We start from the raw sequence: 6,114 nt of genomic DNA on the forward strand, positions 1-6,114 counted from the left end.
TCCTCATTCTTCTCTTCTGCAGGCTAAACAATCTCAGTTCCCTCAGCCTCTCCTCGTAAGTCATTTTTGTGGCCCCCCGCTAGACTCTCTCCAATTTATTCACATCCTTCTTGTAGTGTGGGGCCCAAAACTGGACACAGTACTCCAAATGAGGCCTCACCAGTGCTGAATAGAGGGGAATGATCACATCCCTCGATCTGCTGGAAATGCCCCTACTTATACAACCCAAAATGCCATTAGCCTTCTTGGCAACAAGGGCACACTGTTGACTCATATTCAGCTTTTCGTCCACTGTAACCCCTAGGTCCCTTTCTGCAGAACTGCTGCCCAGCCATTCGGTCCCTAGTCTATAGCAGTGCATGGGATTCTTCCGTCCTAAATGCAGGACTCTGCACTTGTCCTTGTTGAACCTCATCAGATTTCTTTTGGCCCAATCCTCTAATTTGTCTAGGTCCCTCTGTATCCTATCCCTACCCTCCAGCGTATCAACCACTCCTCCCAGTTTAGTGTCATCTGCAAACTTGCTAAGGGTGCAGTCCACACCATCCTCCAGATCGTTAATGAAGATATTGAACAAAACCGGCCCCAGCACCGACCCTTGGGGCACTCCACTTGATACCGGCTGCCAACTAGACATGGAACCATTGATCACTACCCATTGAGCCCGACCATCTAGCCAGTTTTCTATCCACCTTACCATCCATTCATCCAGCCCAGACTTCTTTAACTTGCTGGCAAGAATACTGTGGGAGACTGTATCAAAAGCTTTGCTAAAGTCCAGAAATAGCACATCCACTGCTTTCCCCTCATCCACAGAGCCGGTTATCTCATCATAGAAGGCAATTAGGTTAGTCAGGCATGACTTGCCCTTGGTGAATCCATGCTGACTGTTCCTGATCACTTTCCCCTCCTTTAAGTGGTTCAGAATTGATTCCTTGAGGACCTGTTCCATGATTTTTCCAGGGACTGAGGTGAGACTGACTGGCCTGTAGTTCCCTGGATCTTCCTTCTTCTCCTTTTTAAAGATGGGCACTACATTAGCTTTTTTCCAGTCATCCGGGACCTCCCCCGATCGCCATGATTTTTCAAAGATAATGGCCAATGGCTCTGCAATCTCATCGGCCAACTCCTTTAGCACCCTCGGATGCAGCGCATCCGGCCCCATGGACTTGTGCTCGTCCAGCTTTTCTAAATAGTCCCGAACTACTTCTTTCTCCACAGAGAGCTGGTCACCTCCTCCCCATACCATGCTGCAGAGTGCAGCTGTCTGGGAGCTGACCTTGTCTGTGAAGACAGAGGCAAAAAAAGCATTGAGTACACTAGCTTTCTCCACATCCTCTGTCACTAGGTTCCCTCCCTCATTCAGCAAGGGGCCCACACTTTCCTTGACTTTCTTCTTGTTGCTAACATACCTGAAGAAACCCTTCTTGTTACTCCTAACATCTCCGGCTAGCTGCAACTCCAAGTGTGATTTGGCCTTCCTAATTTCACTCCTGCATGCCTGAGCAATACTTTTATACTCCTCCCTTGTTATTTGTCCAATCTTCCACTTCTTGTAAGCTGTTTTTTTATGTTTAAGATGAGCAAGGATTTCACTGTTAAGCCGAGCTGGTTGCCTGCCGTATTTACTTTTCTTCCTACACATCGGGATGGTTTGTTCCTGCAACCTCAATAAGGATTCTTTAAAATACAGCCAGCTTTCCTCGACTCCTTTCCCCGTCATGTTATTCTCCCAGGGGACCTTGCCCATCAGTTCCCTGAGGGAGTTGAAGTCTGCTTTTCTGAAGTCCAGGGTCTCTGTTCTACTGCTCTCCTTTCTTCCTTGTATCAAGATCCTGAACTCGACCATCTCATGGTCACTGCCTCCCAGGTTCCCATCCACTATTGCTTCCTCTACTATTTCTTCCCTGTTTGTGAGCAGCAGGTCAAGAAGAGCTTTTCCCCTAGTTGGTTCCTCCAGCACTTGCACCAGGAAATTGTCCCCTACACTTTCCAGAAACTTCCTGGATTGTCTGTGCACTGCTGTATTGCTCTCCCAGAAGATATCAGGGTGATTAAAGTCACTCATGAGAACCAGGGCCTGTGATCTAGCAACTTCTGTTAGTTGCTGGAAGAAAGCCTAGTCCACCTCATCCCCCTGGTCTGGTGCTCTGTAGCAGACTCCCACCACGACATCACCCTTGTTGTTCATACTTCTAAATTTAATCCAGAGACTCTCAGGTTTTTCTGCAGTTTCATACTGGAGCTCTGAGCAGTCATACTGCTCTCTTACATACAACGCAACTCCCGCACCTTTTCTGCCCTGCCTATCCTTCCTGAACAGTTTATATCCATCCATGACAGTACTCCAGTCATGTGAGTTATCCCACCAAGTCTCTGTTATTCCAATTACATCATAATTCCTTGACTGTGCCAGGACTTCTAGTTCTCCCTGCTTGTTCCCCAGGCTTCTTGCATTTGTGTATAGGCATGTAAGATAACTCACTGATCGTCCTGGTGTCCCAGTATGTTGTTGAGGACATTGGTAATTAAATAAATGGAATTCATTTAAACTTGAGACTCTGCCTCCTCAAACACGGCAATTTTATTTCCTTGCCTGAGAAATAAGAAACAAAGAGGAGTCTGAATTAGTGAGAGTCTTTCTGAGATTTTCACCACTCAGGAAGTTGTTGATAAAGTGACAATTGTCTGTTGTGGAGGGAGGTCTTAATGGGAACAGCAGAAGTGACCCACCTTGAACTTTGAAGAAAGCTGGGTTTAAATGTAGATCTGCACTTCAAGATGTGTGGTTCTTTCTCACTTATTGAACAATAACCACTTTTCTCTAATCAGACTGATATATCAGCACTGTTTGTCATAGCTCTAAGCAATAATGTTCACGTCCCTAGAAAGAGTTGTGACTTGGATTAGAACTACACCTATTCTTCTCACTCAGAACCAATATATTAGAATTGGAAAATACAGAGAAGGGCAACAAAAATGATTAGGGGGATGGAACAGCTTCCATGAGGAGAGATTAAAAAGACTGGGACCGTTCAGCTTGGAAAAGAGCTGACTGAAGGGGGACATGATAGAGGTCTATAAAATTATGAATTAAGTGGAGAAAGTGAATAAGGAAGTGTTGTTTACCCCCTCACATAACATATGAACAAGGAGTCAATTAATAGGCAGCCAGTTTAAAACAATCAAAAGGAAGTATTTCACACAACGCACAGTCAACCCGTGGATGTTGTAAAGGCCAAAAGTATAACTGGGATTAAAAAAAAAGAATTAGATAAGTTCTTGGAGGATAGGTCCATCAGTGGCTCTTAGCCAAGATGGTCAGGGATGCAACCCCATACTCTGGGTGTCCCCAAGCCTCTGACTGCCAGATGCTGGGGATGAATACCAAGGGTTTGATTACTCGATAATTGACTTCTTCTGTTCATTCCCTCTGAAGAACCTGGCACTGGCCACTGTCAGAAGACAGGATACTGGGCTAGATGGACCATAAGCCTGACCCATTATGGCCGTTCTTATGTTCTTTCACACACACCCAGAACTCATTTCAGATACAAGCACTGAACGTCTTTCCTTCCTGATGCAGCTTGTAAGCTCCTCTCTCAGAAGCTAGTGGCCTTGTTGAGCTTGTGGAACCTTAGAAGGGCTGTAAGATCATTAGTCTGGTGCTTTGTGACCTATGCTGGCTGCTTACTGGTTTCTGAGCAGAGAGCAAGATGTCAGTTATAACCTTAAAAAGTCCTTCATGTTTGAAGAGCAGGTTACCTGGGAGACCGCCTCTCACACTGTTGACAGCATCACCATTACAGTCAGTGGAGACACTTGTGTGAATACTCTCATGGTTTAAACAGGGGGGAATTACTGGAAGGACATTCTGTACAAATTCCCCTTACTTTGAAAAAGTATAAATATTTATTACACATTAAAAACTATGTTAAAAGAACATTATTAAGGTTTCAACGTCAAGTGCTCAGAAGTTAGGAAAAGCAGGTATTAAGCTTCGTCTCCAGATGTGGGGTACACAGTCTTCACATGTCCACTGAGTAGTTTTGGGTTCCAGACTTTCTTTCCCATTTTCCCACTGGGAGACTCTTTCTGATCTGGCTCCTCCAACCTGTCCTGTCTCTTCCCCACCCTGGCTTCTTCACCCAATCCCATTCTCCTCACCTAGACAGTCCCAGTCTCCACTCATGTTTCTTCACCCAATCCAAGTCTCCTTTGCCAGCACCTCCTAGTCTCACCACTCTGGAACCACTCTTGTCACAGTACCAAGTCTCTCCCTCCCCAAGTTCCAGTCTTCTTGTCTAGCCAATCCCAGTCCCCTCCCTCCTGGCTCCTCATCCCAACTCTCTCTTCCCCCCACCCTAACTCCCTCCACCCACATTCTCCATCTCCAGTTGGTCCCAATTCAATCTTCATCCCTGAGTTACATGCCCAGTCTTAGTGCTCCCCCATCCATACCCCCAGGTCTTTGTGCTAGTATATTTGCCCAGGCAGTTACATTTCTTCCTCCATACCTGGCTCCTTGTCAGATCTGTCTCTCCCTCCCCATCACCTCTTTCCCCCGATGCATAGCTGTTCAACCCCAGTGCCATTGCCCAGCCAGTCCCAGTCTCCTTCCATGCGCCTTGTCCCAATCTACTCTCCCTATATCCCCATAGGTCTGGCTCTTGTCCCCTCCGCATTTGAATCAGACAGCTTCTCCCCCCACACTGCCTGGCCTCAGCAGGGGTGTCATTCAAAGCACAGGAGATAGTATCTCAGTTCTCAATTTAGGTGTGTGGACCTGGTTCCCGCATATCCCAGAGCAGTCCACAGCTGTAATTGCAAGGAAAGTCCTCCTCATTCCACATGACCAGGGCACACAATGTTCAGAGAATGTAGCTGCTAAGCCTGTACTGAGCATATGCAAACTGATTTTTCAAAAGTTTATAATGTAGCCAAATTTGGGGAGATTTTCATAGGAATGGCAAAAGACACCTCCTGGATGCATTTCAAAGTTCCTGTCCTAAAGCAAGGGGGCCCTTGTTGAGAAGTGGGTGTGAGGGCATAACTGAGGATTTTATTTAGTGGTCAAAGAATCAGGGGGTCGCCGTGTTAGTCTGTATCCACACAAACAAGAGGAGTCTGGTGGCACCTTAAAGACTAACAGATTCATTTGGGCACGAAATTTTAGTATTTTATTTACCCACGAAAGCTTATGCCCAAATAAATCTGTTAGCCTTTAAGGTGCTACTGGACTCCTCGTTGTTATTTAGTGGTCAGTAATTCTTTATCTGAAGCATATGGACAATTGATTTTATTGCCTTGTATTTCAGATCCTGATCCAAATTTCTCCAGAGAGCCCAGGTTTTGATTCAGGCCTGTCACTACGTATAGTAATGCCTATGTTTTCTGTCTTGGGACCTCACATTGTTAAAGCATATACCAAAACTAAAGACGAGGATATCTAAAGGGCATTTTGCGAAGACCAATAAGCAGAGAATGAAAGGCCATATGGAAAACTAAATAACCTTATTCAAATACCACAGGTTACAAACAGATATTAGCCATGCAAAAATGCAGCAAGAGATAACAAGAGCTAATACCAAGGTCACAGTATGCCTGACTCCTTAGTCACAGCAGACCAATAATGATCCTACAAAGCAAATAGTGAAATATTCAAAGGGAACAGAAGAAAAAAAAAACATTGAAAGTCAAGCAAGCTTTGAATTCAAAGAATTTCTCAATTATCCTGTTCCTTGTTTCCTAATTTACCTGAATGGGCTGTTAGGGGCTTAGGAAAATACTATGCTTTTGTTAACTCCAAATGAGACATACAACACCTTGTGCCTTCATCCCAGTGTGACAGTAAGAAGGGTGAATCACAATATGGCCCTTGATCTTCTGCCATTGACAGTAGAAGATCACTGAACGATGAGAGTCTCCATATCTTCCCAAGCTGAAAACTAGATTGCGATGCCTTCTGAGAGAACACCAGTGCTGTCAGGCTGGCATCACCTTCTAATTACCGTAATCTTCCCTAAAAGAGGAAGATTAAAGACTGGGCCATAAGACGCAAGATTCTCCGTGGCAAGAGATTGTTTCTTAGCAAGGCAATTACCCAAATTAGTT

The sequence above is a fragment of the Mauremys reevesii genome, linkage group 11 (genome assembly GCF_016161935.1).
Source record: "Mauremys reevesii isolate NIE-2019 linkage group 11, ASM1616193v1, whole genome shotgun sequence".
NCBI lineage: Eukaryota > Metazoa > Chordata > Testudines > Geoemydidae > Mauremys > Mauremys reevesii.